Below are 14,565 nucleotides of genomic sequence, written 5' to 3' on the forward strand. Positions count from 1 at the left end.
CAGCTCCCCTGAGGTCAAGCACCAGAGCCGGCCCCCAGACCCCGCCCTCGACTACAATTTCTCTTCCTTCTCCTCCCCCTTGCTTTGCGAGCTATTGACTGACTGCAGCCAGCTGAGGCCCAGGCTGTGGGAATCCGGACTTCCTTTTCTTCCCTCTCCCATTTTTCCTTCTTCCTCCACCCTCCCCCAAACCAAACCCCAAAACCTCTAGGTAGTCCAATATTAAAACCGGTGGAACAAAAGCATTCCCAAAATCAGGAGGAGGGAAAGAAGAAGACGAGGGAGGCAAAAGTAGGAGGAAAATAGGAATGTCAACATTTATTTTCCTGAAGGGGAAAAAAAGTTCTCTCTGGGCAGGCAGGCCATCTTCCGGGAGGGGGAATCCACAGTTTCCTCAGGTAATAAGTTCCAGGGATGCTGGATGCAGGTGGTAAAAATACACAGCGTTTCAATGGGATGATGGGAGATGTTTACAGCCCTCCTGGGAAGATGCCAGAGAGTTTAACAGTCCTGGGATACCTCCCAGCTGCCTGCTCTGGTGCTGGATGAGTTTACGCCTCCTTTCCTGCTGGAAAAGGTGAAGCAACCAGTGACTTGTCCAGGGTCACACACCACGCTTGGGACAGAAATAACTCTGACGTCTCTTTCCTGGCTATATCAGCAGACAACATCGCCTAATGACTGTACTACCATTCCAATCTGAATCATTTAAATTGCTCCTAATTGCAGGCCTGCAGTGCACTGTAACTGCCGTATGACTCTAACTGCCAAGCCAGCCGAGATAGGAATGACTGAAGTTTTGCAAATTCCTGAATATGGAATTAAAAATGCTGGGCGGGGGAAGGGGTAGCGCAAAAGTGTTTGAAAACCACTTTGAAACTGCTGACAGGTATCCTATTTCAAATTGTTTAAAAGATGAATTGGAAATGTCACCTTAAATTTGTCATTTTATTGGAATTAGAGAAACACTTGGTGTTCAAATGGATGCGGTTCGAAAAGGCACCTCAGATATTTCTAAGAAGTTCGGCTTCACACTCTTCCTCTTTGTGTCTGCTAAATTACTGTCTCATTTTGGTGTTTAAACTTCCCTTTTAACTCCTTTGTGGGCAGATATGGGGAAAGGGGAGGGCCTGGGAAACAACCAGGCATTTGACTTCAGATCTGAACACGGGGCTGGACACGTGCTGTGCTCAGGAAAGAAAGTAAATTCCACCTGGCAAATTGCTCTAACTGATTCATTTGTCCACAAAGAGACGCCACCTACCTGCTTGCAGGTATTCAGGTAAATGACAGGTGGGCGTGGCCTCCTGACTCTTTCAATCCCTAAGGTCTCAGCAATGCTTCATCTGTCGGGGCTTCCGTGATGTCACCCATTTCCTGGTCTGGAGCGACCAATGCCGTCCTCCTTCCTCCAGGCACCTGTTCACCGAAGTTGAGGCTGGTCACAACTCCGGCGGCCCAAGGAGCTGCTCGGTTCACCCACAAGGAATGAGAGCTGCCTGCCTGCTGCTGCTTGGAGAGCCCCAGACAGTCTCTTGAAGAGGTGAGTTGCAACCCTCCATTTTTCTCTCTTGGCATTTAGACCACTGGCCCCTGAGGGATCTGAACACGGAATTTGAATGAAAAAATACAAGCTGAACGGCTTGTCGCTAGTGTTTGCCCCAGAGGGAGAAGCTTTTTTGAGACAGAAGAGTAGAGAGATGACTTTGACATTCTAGTTGCACAATAAACTTCTCCCAGGCCAGATATTTAATCCTTTTTGTTTCTCTGATCATTGATCCAGCCTGTGCTTGTCCTCGTACTTGATCTGATTAAAACAACAACAACAACCTAAAGAGAAGTAGAGTGAAGGCTTTTGTTTTGAAACTTAGCGCGAAGGTGCAGATCTGTTCAGCCCGTTTAACGGGGGCTAGGAGGCCAGTGCAGACTGGATTCAGAGTTCTTATTTTTCCTTTTCTTCCTCCCTGTATTTTGATCTAAACCTGTGAGGTGTCCCTAGTTTTTTTTTTCTTTCCCCCTGAAAACCTGTTCCTCAGGGCAAATTCTGTTGCCCTATTCAGAAGCTGTGCGTTCCAGTTTTCCTCTCTTCTCTGAAAAAGTCTACCTTTTTCTTTGCTCTTTGTTGAACACTCTTTTAAATACGACTCTGCAGTGTGCATTTAGAATTTGTTTACATTTAGACCTGGACTGGCTGCCTGCTGACCTTTGGTTACAGTAAGGATTAATTCCCTCATTGCCGCAAGAATGTGACTTCAGGTCTGATTTTTAATTTTTTTGGACCTCTTTGGCTTCTTCTGTCTCTTTTTCTTTTAATAGCAAATATACCGAGGAAGTTGTTCTGCCAGGACCTGGCTTTTAAAGTAATTTTACCTCTAGGATCCATTTTTGTTTTCTTAATCCTGATCACACAGCCTGTACTACTTCTGTTCTTGACAGCCCAATAGTCAAACTCTTTAACCAATATTGTTGTCAGAGAAAGGAAACCATTTTTAAGCCCAGCTGCCTGCTGGAATGAGCTGGAAAAACTGGAAAAAGAAATAAATCTGCGAGACACTTCATTCTAGATTCCATCATCAGCTGTTTTTCTGAGATTTAAGTTAGCAGATGTTTGCAAGGGAATAATCTGTTAGGAATTATGCTCCTGTTCATCCACCCAGAAATACAAAATGCATGTAAATTCTCCCAAGGTATGAATTGAAACAAGCTGAGATCATTTTTGCCTTAGACAGACAGTCGTTCCTCACCACTAAGAATCTGCCCACTTCTTGTTGCCAATTTCTGTCTTACTGTTTGGAGGTCCCTATTGTTCTTCCTTAACTGACCTTTGTTTATTATTTTCCCCAAGCTTGTGAGTTTAGGGGGTGGGGTTTGGCCACCACTTGTCTCTTACTAAGGTTCTCACTTGATTCAAAGCTTGGATCTTCTGGATAAAAGTGCATCTAAACCTCTCCTCAAGATTACATTGCCTCTGGTTTACCATGATTGATTAGTGCTTTTCACAGTAGTTAATTTATGATTAAATAAATAATTTCATCACTGTATGTCAGCATGTCTGAGTATTAAAGGAACAAAGCTGTAGACACTGTACCCCCAGGTAGAAGAAAGAAAAGACGTGGCAAAGACTGGAATTCAGAGTCAGATTGACTAGAATGCAGTTCGTCTGTTGGGTAATTTACACACAAGTCCTGTCCAGAGTTCCTGTGGTAACTCCACCCATTGGTTCAAGTGGACATAGGCCTGATGGAAAAATGTACAATCTCCTTCATTTATATCCTTGAGCAAGTTACTTCTCTGACTTTCAGTTTCTTCATCGGTAAGGTGGGAGATAATAATCCCCATGATCTAATGTGGTTGTGAGAAGTAAATGAGGTAGCTAATGTATGTTAGCATCCAGCGACCAATGCCTGGTGTTAACTGGTGCTAAACTGAGGCTAGGTTCTTCCTTTGGAAGGAATTTTCCTAGGTTGCTTGGAGGAGAGAGTCTGACTCTATCAAGATAAAGATCATATGTGGTTGCAATTGTAGGAACCTTGATAGTTCTTGTTATTGTAATTAATTGTAGGTAATTAACTGCAATGTTAACAGTTTGGAAAAAGAAAACAGGCAGGAGAATGCTTAAACAATGTCATTAAACAAGATGGGCAGATTTGTCTCCGCTAGCCTCACAGGCAAAGCTTTTAGGAGTTGCTGGCTGGCTGTGATATCTTCCTTTTCCCACTCTAAGGCTCTCATCCTGCAACAGACCCACAAAATGTGATTCTCCATGGGCCTTTCGGGGGAAATGTCCAGTTGTCATTGCTGTAATCTGACTTGGCAGAGAGTTCTTTTTGCTGTCAGTCGTGCTATCTCCAGGGCAGACTGGGTGTTTGGTCTCCTCCAGTCTCACAGATAAACACCCTTCTCCCTAACCAGAGTGAGGGTTCATGCCGAGCCTCTGGCAGGAGGAAGCCCCTGGTTTGGAGCCTCATTGTACCATAGAAGGAGGTTCATGACCCATTGGATGTGATTGGCCTCGTCATGGAATACCCTGTGCCCTTGGGTGACCTTGAGTCATTGCATATGAGCAGTTGTGTGCCCAGGGCCCTGGTCACTTCTCTGGGTCTCGCCCTTCAGGGATACCACAAATTTTCATCATTCAAGAGTAAGGGATTAGTGGATTGAGGTCAGTGGGTTCTACTGTTCTACTAGCTTGCCTACGGAGCCCTAAGGGAGAACCTCAACCCCCCTGCATGTCAGTTTCCTTAGCTACATTTTTCCCCAAAGGACGCTAAAATGGTGTACTTCACAGGCCCCCTCCGTCCTTACAACTGAAGCAAGGTGGGCTGCATGTCCAGGTGGGTAGGTCAGACTGACTGGGGGGACTGGGTAGTGCCTCACTAGAAAATATCAATCTTATTCATTCCATTCTAGGTGGGGCAATGCTACTGCTTTAGAATAGTGGTCTGGTCTCTGGCATCAGGCTGCCTACCTGGGTTTTCAAAACCCAGATCTACCATGAGCTACCTGTGTGACCTGGGACAGATTCTTTAAGCTGCTCTCATCAGCTGTGTAATAGGGTTATCATGAAGATGAAATGGGTTGAAATGTGTAAAGTGCTTGGAATGGTACCTGCCACAGTGTTACTTGTAAATATTGAAAGGAAGGCATAGTTGATAGTATCAGACAGGTCTGTGTATCAGACCCAGTTCTACCATGTAGTTGCTAGCCTAAATAAGTTCCTTAATATTTCTTTGCTTTGGTTTCATCATCTGGGAAATGAAATACTTCCCAGACTCAGTGCTGTTGGGAGGAATAATTGAAATAATTACATGGAAAGTGCCTGGCATATTTTAAATGTTCAGTGAGTGTTAACTATTGTTATATTACTTTAAACATTTTTATATTGCTTACAGTTAGACATCTTAGGTCATGCTACTATCTGGATGTAATAATGATGGAAACGGTAGTACGTTGAGGGCCAAAGACTGAGCAAAAAAAGATTTCCCAAAAGGCTCCCAAAGGCAGAGGAGGAAAACCTGTTAACAAAGATTGTGTTGTTTCTCTTGGAGTTCCAGGGTAGAGTGGCTGCCAGTGGAAATGCCTGGTCTTTCATAAACCTGTGGGGAGTGGGCTTCTGTGATGTGAGTAAACAGTGGGTCTTCCTGGAGCGGTGATTTCCTGGCTTCACCTGTCACTGTCTCCTTGTCTCCAAGACCTTGGCTAAGACTTCCTTTCTATATTTGAATTCCTCACTTAAAGTGGAGAAAATAGGGTCTGGTGGGATCTTGACTACTTTTTTTTTCCTTTCACTCTGTTGACCAGGATACGATCTTGACTACTCGAAATGCCGTCTGTAAGATGCTGGCAAGGCGAGGACACATAAGAGATGCTCTAAAGTGTGTCCTCCTCATTGCCTCAGTATTCATGGACTTCCCAGTAGCATACAACTACTCCTGATATTTATGTACTGACATTACACAGACTCTCTTTTACGTGGTTGGCAAATTTATTGTCCTCTGACAATGCCTCCAAAGTATCAAAGCCTTTTCAAAACTGTTTGTAAGGAAGACTGTGTCACTGTTCCTGGGTTAATAGGATTTAATCATTAACTATCCCCAAAGAATAGGGTTGACATGAAAACCATAAAAAAAACCATAAAATGTGGAAAACTACACTGAGCTGAAATCAGGAACAGAAAACGTTTGTTGTCTCCCGTAAACTTTCTGTGTTTACCATTTCCTCCATTTTGTTCTGTGTGACATGAGGACACCACAGTGACCTATTTGGTTAGTTACACAGATACACACTTCAGATCAGTAAGAGGAAGAACTTTCTATGAATTAGAGTTGTCCGAAAATGTAGTAGGTTGCCTTTTGGGATACTGAGTTTCTTGTCACTGAAGGTGATCATTTTTTTTGGCATATTTAGTGCATAGTGTATGTTTGCTGGATGAGTGAATGAATTAATAAACGAATGACAAAGAGGATTTGTGTTTTTCAGCTGCACGTACACTCATCTGTAAAGTGAAGATTACATTAATGATCTCATAGGATTATTTTAGATTAAATGAAAAAACATGTTGAATACCCAGCACAGTATCTTGCATATTGCAAACTGCTCATTAAATAGTAATAATCATTATTTTTTATTTTATATTCTAAAAAGAATTTCTGCCTCAGATAGAAGGTAGACAAGATGATCCACCAATTTGAGATTTGCAGTTTTTACAATCATCTGTTTACTCTTATTCTCTTCGCCTCTGCCCTTCTTCATCTATCCATCTGAAAGAACTTCTCTCTGCTCTAGAAAGCCAAGTTCCTTGGCATGGTAGGTTGACTAGTACACTTCTAACAGTGGGAGTAAGTTCTATCCTAATTAACCGGGGACATTTTTGGTAACATCACTAATTTGTGACTTGGAATATGTGGACTCAGACTCCATGATTTTTTTGAAGTGACTCTTATTTGCTTCTTGTGTTTGATGCATTTGTCACAGGCACACAAAAGACTACACCAGCAGCAGAGTCGAAACTCTCCAAGAATTTTCTTTAATAGCTTCTTGGCACAATAGCACATGCATGATGGGGAGGTCTAAATATGTCATTGCTATCTGCTGAGATGATTTGCATAACTTGCTTATGACTGCTTTTGACAGTCACGTGGCCTTTTCTGAATAGAGCGCGGCATGTTTAGGCTCCTGCATACTCGCATTAATACATGAGTCACCACGTGTTTTCAGACTCCTCATTAAATATGATTGTCTGACTTATATTACATCTTCCACAACATACACACACTCAGCCATTCTATCTGTGGCCTTTTATTTTCCCTTGAGGCCCTTTGCAAATTTAGTCTAACAGTCATTTCTGAAAGCATCTGTATTCTAACTTATTAATGAATTAAAGAGAAATTAATACATTTTCTAATAGGGTAGAGTTGCTAAATATGTAGCAATCTATGTGGCTGCCGTCTCCAAATATTTTTCCCTATTTCTAAGCCCTATAGAGAAGTGTTGGAAAGGATCGTTGGGAGCATTCACCCCATTCCTGCAGGAATACCCCTGGAAATATGTAACCCCTGTATTTCTAGTGCTGCCATAACAAATACCCATAAACTTGGTGGCTTAAAACAACTCCCATTTATTGTCTCACAGTTCTGGAGGCTGGAAGTTTGAAATAAAGGTAACAGCAGGGCCACACTCCTCTGAAGGCTCCAGGAGAGGGTCTTCTCTGGTCTCTTTCAGTTTCTAGTGGCTCTAGACATTCCTTAGCTTGTGGGTGCATAATTCCAATCTCTGCCTCTCTCCTCACATCACCTTCTCCTCTGCGTTTGTGTCTTCTCCTCCTGTCTTATAAGTGTCTAAAGACATCTGTCACTGAATTTAGGACCCACTCAGATAATCCAGAATGATCTCATCTCAAGATCCTAAACCTCATGACATCTTCTTAGATCGTTTTCCTGTAAGGTCATAGTCACAAGTTCTGGGGTTAAGACATGGATATATCTTTTGCAGGGACCCTCATTCTACCCACTGTATCCACAGCTGACAACCATATACACAAGCTCTTCCAACTACTTATGGAGAGATTTCTTGTCCACTTGGAGGCTGAAATACTGAGCAAAGTACCGGCAAGGAGAGTCAGAATTGGCAGCCATCATCACTACCTTCATTTATTTCTATGTTCATGCCACAGTAGTAAGTGTTTTGTACTCTAAAGGCCTACTGAGTTCTTCCAGTCAACAGTGTGAGATATCTAATAAGACAAAACAGTAAAAACCATCATAGATTACATTAGTAGACCCATAGTATCCTGGTTAAGGAAGTGATCACTCCACTGAATCCTGAGTCCTCCAAACCAAAACAGGATAACTTCACTTCCAGGTACCTTCCAGGTTGTCAAAGGGACCTTAACAAACTAGAAGGCATCCTGGGTAGATCTTTTACCACCACCTGGACTACCCGGGAAGACAATTGGAAGAACCAAAGACAAAGATAAAAACAAGGGAGAAACCACCCAATGCTGTCTTTAATTTGGGGATGTGTGTGTCATGTTTTGAGGAAGCAAATGTGATATACGTTACACTGAAAGGCAGAACAAGGCCAAAGGTCAAAGTAACGTGGGAAGCACTACCTATTTGAAAAACTGACCAGTTCTCCATCAGTGGAAGTATTTCAGATAGAAGCTGGTAGGTGCTGTAGGGATCTTGAAAAGAGGATTTTTCTACTTGGTGAAAATCTAAGTTCCTTACCCAGTCAAAATCCTATGACTTCTAAATAAATCATTTTAAAACCTCACATAGAGGTCATCATATGGGTCACATCAAGAGATCACTACTCTTCCTTGATTGACACATTTGCTCAGGTTCTTCTCACCTGGATTACTTCCCACTTGTCCAGATCGCATTTATCATTCGTGATCCTTCCCAAGGACCATCTATCCCATTAACTTTCCTTGATTGTTCTGGGCCACACGCACTCTCTATTGTCTCTCCTCCAAAGCTTGTCCATGGCTCCTGTCTTGGGGCATTATACACGTTGCTATGTATTGTGTATTCTCTTGCAGTGTTTTTACATTTTTTTCCTATGGATAAACTCTGTTTTCATAATTAGACTTAAATGTATTGGAGATGAAATGGAATTCCTTACAGGAACTCCCACAGAGTTTAAGGCCAATCCCAGGCATGGATTAGGCAAAGCCATGACCCCTGTAGAATTGAAACACAGCCGGAAAATGTTGAGAATTCAAATATCTTTCCTCATCTTGTCCTTCCCTCTGTAAAACTTGGTTATCTGTTTAAAAAAAAACAAAAAACAAAAAAAAAACCACATACACATAAACACTTTTTGAAATTGTTTTTCAGCTTTGGATGAAAGAATGTCAGTTTGCTTCTTTTCCATACCCCTCTGATATCAGCTCTTCCCGGGATCCTTGGTGACTCCTAGCATGAACAGAGCTCCGAATCAATGCAAAAATACTCTGCCTTCATTTGTTGTTGTTGTTGTTGTTGTTGTTGTTGTTGTTGTTGTTGTTGTTTGCAGGGGGTCAGTTCTATTTCATCATGTTTATGGACTAGGAAATGGAAGGACATCTTTTCCGTTACAGAGTTTTTACAAACAAACCCAAGTATGGCACCCCAGGGGAAAGGTGGTAAAATCTCGTCAAGAGAAGGAACACTCTTCTCTAACCTGCTTATGAAAGGCATTCCCTGACTTCTAAAACTTGCGTCTAATTGGCTAGCCACTTGGGAATCTTTTCACTTAACCACTTCCCTTGTTTTTCCCACATTCTGAACATCTATGTCCTCCTTTATTGACTCCAGATGTATTACATGGTCTCCCTTTAGTTCAATTCTCCTGTAATTTTCTTGACATGTTTCTGACCTCTTTAAAGACCATTTAAAAGGGTTTTTTTTTTTTTCTGTAGTTTTGGGTGTTTGCAATACTATACAGGCTAATGTCATTCACAGATTCATTAATGAGTGGCTTAGTCCCTCTTTGAGATCATTGATTTAGAAGTTAAGCAGAAGCAGAGCTAACCACGACCTTGGCAGCAGCCTGTAAGCACCTGCCTCCCCCATCTTTCCTCTGCAGTGTATTTGCCCCCCATCATGCACACACAGACACATCACCCCCAACTTCCAACCCAGGTTCTTAGTTTGAAGATAATTTTATTCCATGTGTGACTATTTTTATCCAGGTCATTAATGCTCCTAATTCTTCCCTATTACATGAGAGTCTGTAAGCTAAGGAATAGCCCACAGAACACTGCCCATCCTCTGTGTATGTTCATTTACAATTGGCCTTTATAAAATTGCCATAAGAGTTTGATGGCACATTATCGATACTGTCAAGTCTTACTAAATTTATCTAAAATTTAAAATGTAATTGTACATTTACTTTGTTTAATACAGAAAGATAGACTTTGCCCTAACTTTGGCAATTATTTTCCCCCCAGTAACCTGATTTAGGAGTTACAGCTAGGGCCAGGGCAGTAGTTAGGCAGACATGCCTGCTGGGTGAATTATTTTAGAAAGAGAGATGAGGCCACCATTTGAAGAAGTGGCAGGCGCTGGTCTGTTTGGTTCCTCTGTGGGTATATTTCTGCTGTTCGTGGTCCAGGATGGTGTTTCTGACTGTGATTGTGATTTTTGCACTGAGCTGTCACCCCAGTGACCAGTTTGAAACTAAGCAACCATTCTGCCACATGGAGCTTAATCCAAATTTTAAAGCATCATCAACAATTAAAAAAAAACCAAAAAACCAAAAAACCTTAAGCTCATTTTCTTGAAGCTAAAAGTAACCTCGGAAATAATCTGATATAGAGTTGGCCTTTGTGTGTTTGAAACATGCTGTAAAACAAGAGGTTGGCTGAAGGGAGTAAAAGATTTTGAATAACTTTTAAATGAGAAAAATTCAAAGCAAACATGAATACAGTAGGGCAGAGCCTCACACTGTTTGTAAAATGTCACATTCCATGTGGTGTCCTTGCTGGAGAGAACTCTTTATTACTTGACTGGTCTCGCTTATGTACTCATGAAACAAAGCTCTTACAAGATCCAGTCATTTTGTGATCTTTTGTGAGACCTGGCTCTAGGTTACATTCTTTGCTTCTTTGAAGCAAGTCATTCCTCTTGCCTTGTGAACGCTTCAGCAAACTGTTCACCTGTGTGTCTCTGTCAAGTGTAACAATCAGCTGAAGCAACAATCAATTCTGACCTTGGGTGAAGTTCAGTGGCACACCTGGGGAGAGTTTGTAATTCTACTGTTTTGTCATTGTAGCTGGCTGGCCACCAGGTCAGGTAAAAGGAAAATATCAAGACCCAAAAAAGTAGTTGGTAGCAGAGCTGCATCCAAACCACAGTTTTGATATTCTACTCTCCCTACTTAGGTTTCTAAAAATAACAGTGACAAGGTCATAATTAAGGTGAGGCAAGTGAGACACTCACCTTCAGGTGCAAAATTTAAGGTGCAAAAAAATTCAGTAATCCTAATGTGAATGCAATATTTAAAAAAATGCAAAATGAATGCAAACAATCCATGATGAACAAAAGATCAAAATGTATTCAAATAAAGACAAGATCAGTAAGCTAAAGTTATTTAGAAATTGTTTAAGATCATCACTTAGTTAAGAGAAATGATCAAACATGGCAATTTCCTCAATCAAAAACAAGATGAGTGATATGGTTTGGCTGTGTCCCCACCCAAATCTCATCTTGTATTGTAGCTTCCATAATCCCCACATGTTGTGGGAGGGATGCAAGGGGAGGTAATTGAATCATGGGGGCGGGTTTTTCCCATGCTATTCTTGTGATAGTGAGTAAGTCTCATGAGATATGTTGGTTTTATAAAGGGCAGTTCCCCTGCACAAGTTCTCTTGCCTGCCACCATGTTAGACATGTTTTTGCTCCTCCTTCACCTTCCACCATGATTGTGAGGCTTCCTCAGCCATATGGAAATGTGAGTCCATTAAACCACTTTTTCTTTATAAATTACCCAGTCTTGGGTATTTCTTCATAGCAGTATGAAAATGGACTAATACAGTGAGCAAAGAGGAAGGTTTTTGGAAAAAATGATGAGTGTGTTTCCTTTAAAGCCAGGAAAACAAAACTATTTCTAAAATTGTTTGGAGAATAAATAAAATATTTAAACTTAAATTGATGTTTTGAGTTTTGATATACCTACTCTTCATATTTTCCACATTTTTCAACTTCCTTAATGATCTGAAAAAAAAGCCATTAAAAAATAAAAATGTACATATCAGGACATACATTTTTCCTTTGACCTCAGGCTGCAACTGATAAGGGTACAACTGTCATGGTCCCGGGTGACCAGTATACCTCCTTGGATACTTTCCTTTTTCAAGTATTTATGCATCTTTTGGGGATGGGGTGGGGACACGGAGCACCTGGAGCTGCAGGCTTCATTTCCTCCCATTGCCTCTCCATCAGTTGCTTGTGACCTGTCACTGTTTAAACTTTTTCATTTATTGTGAATGTCAGTGGAAGTTCTTCAGTATTTGTACTTCTGGGCTGGAAAAATTATGTCTGATTTATCATTTGTTTAAATGGTTTTCATTTCCCTTTTCTTGTGTTATTTACTATGTTGGTACATTTTGGAATGAGATTTATCAAAGTAAAGGAATGTTTACAAACAAATAAGAGAGCCCCACATTCCTCAGATAGCAATGGTTTTAAGGATTGGATATACATTATGAGTTCCAGTACCGAACTATTTAGCCACTGAAGACTATCTTCTGTTTATATAAATCCACCTAATGCCACTACATATTTTTGCATTTTCTAAGCTTCATTCATAGCCATTGCTTTTGTTTTTAAAAGCTTCTACATTTCTACCTTTTTACTCTTAAGATATATACCTCCTCCACCACCTCCAAGAATTGTTTTCTCCAGGCCTCAGGGCAGTGTCTCCTCCTCTGCCCACTCCAGTAACAGCAGTAGTATGTGCTATTGCTGCAAGAAAGTGGATGCAGTTTCAGGCTGTCTGGCAGTCACAACAAGGCAACAGATTCCCTCACTTCACTCTGGCCTGGAGTTTTGGAGTTCATTCTACCCATACATTATAGGAGAGACACTGATAAATTGGGGAGCTTGCAGAAGAGATTTGGATGTGAAAGAAATACTGACTGAACCCGAGGCTACTCGCCCTGGGGGAGAACATGGGATCTGTCTTCAAATAATTAAAGGACTTAAAAAGTTAGGCATATTCTAAAGAGCTCCTAGGGTAATGGTGGCACTTGTGGAAAGGGCAGGTGAGGTATAGGAAAGGAAAATTTTGCTCATTATGTGGACTTTTTCCTCTATTAATCAAAGCTATCCAAAGGCAGAATCATCTATTTTATAAAGTAATAAAGGCCTTTCTCATCTGTCAGGCTTCCTTTTGACTCAGAGTCTGTGGCTATAGTGTTTCATCTTTGACAAGGTTAAAGTGCCAATGCAGGACACACCGCCATGTGACTATAAAGAAGGATTCTTTTTCATAATACGGAATCCTCCTATTACTAGAAAACTGTGACTCAGGCAACAATTTCAGAGATGCTTTAGGGTCAAATCTTATCCTTTCAATGGGAAGAACACGTAAAATTATCGTTGCCACATGCCAAATGTTATATTTATCCAATTGTCTTTCTAGTGGAGTATGTGGTTTATTCTGGCAACTACATCTGATAACCATTTTCTATAAAGCCTGGGTGCGTTGAAAGGAGAATTAGCAGGACAACAGCACAGCAAGGATCCCATTGTTCTGATGAGTTACCTGATGCAGAAATGTTTCCACTTCCAAACAGGCTGTATTCCAAAGGCTGTTCTTAAATCTGACTAGTGCGTTGACAGTAGACACACGATCTCGAATGACCCTCTTGGTTGCAGGCGGCACCGACTGGCTTTTGCTCTGGTATGTGTCTTTATTGTCATCCAGGAAGTTCAAAATTTGAGAATTAGGCAGAGAAGCTTCTATACAGGTTTTAGGCTAGACAATAAAATCGTAGGAAAGGAAGCAGGGATTAGGAGCAAAAAGAGATGGGGGTTTTTATTTTTCTGGGTGCTTTTCAGCACTAGATTGGGGGTTTTGGCTCCATATATCTCTAAAAATCACCTCTGGTTTCTGTCCTATTCCAGATCAGAAAGAAGGAAAGGGTGATTCCTAAGGCACCACAGGGTTATATTGAAAAAGTGTAAGATTTCCACCATACCCATCATACACGTACGTAAGGAGGGAATCAATCCACTCCACTACTCTTTCTTACTCTAAACTGCCAAAACACTGTATCACGGCTCTGTCTTACTTCAGTTAGGGCCAGAGATGCTGATGGCTGATACATTCAGTAAATTTATATGGACACAAAGCTGACAGGCCCTCTCTCTTACTTTTGGTGGGAGAAACTAGCTTACCTTTTCAGGCTTAATGATTTTTGATAATTTCTTCTCCATTCAGCAGCAAGGCTCTGATATGTCTGAAAACGTGATACATCATACATGTTTATAAGCTATATACTGCAAATAAGAACCACCAGGGAGATATTAATCATATTTTTTAAGTCTACCTGGTTCTTTCCCTTAGAGCCAAAACTGCTTGTTCAGTCAATTATCTCATAATCTGTTTCTATTCATGTAGGCTTTATTTAGTCTAAAATAAAGTCAGAAAATATATACAGCAGTGTTTACATTAACATAATATTAAGAATTTGGTTTATCCACATGGGTAAGTGCCAGGGAATTCAAATTGCTCTCAGAAAGAAAAAGAAAGGAAGGGAAAAGATAAAAGAAAATTGGAGTTGGAGCTAAATCTGCCATTTTTGCTTACTCCATCCCGTTCATTCTGCCTCAGCACTCAGTGAAATCAAGGAATCTTTTTCTTCAGAGATCTTTGACATATCTACAGTCATGGAGCCCATAACGACATGTTGGTCAATGACAGACTCCACATATGATGGTGATCCCATGAGATTAAAATACTGTTTTTACTGTACCTTTTCTATGTTTAGATATATAAATACTTACCATTGTGTTACAGTTGCCTACAGTATTTGGTACAGTTACATGCTGTACAGGTTTGCAGCGTAAGAGCCAT

The 14,565-nt window shown here is 41.0% G+C and overlaps 1 protein-coding gene across 1 annotated transcript in view; it reads left to right on the forward strand.

The window, feature by feature from the left end:
* Positions 1-14,565, forward strand: part of LNX1 (ligand of numb-protein X 1) — a 165,159-nt gene that overhangs the window by 24,458 nt on the left and 126,136 nt on the right. Inside the window, exon 3 of the mRNA XM_009447887.4 lies at positions 1,416-1,543. The gene's annotated coding sequence lies outside the window, so the exon portion shown is untranslated. The remainder of the gene's footprint in view (positions 1-1,415; positions 1,544-14,565) is intronic.

This window comes from Pan troglodytes, chromosome 3, assembly GCF_028858775.2.
Source record: "Pan troglodytes isolate AG18354 chromosome 3, NHGRI_mPanTro3-v2.0_pri, whole genome shotgun sequence".
NCBI classification, from domain to species: Eukaryota; Metazoa; Chordata; class Mammalia; order Primates; family Hominidae; genus Pan; species Pan troglodytes.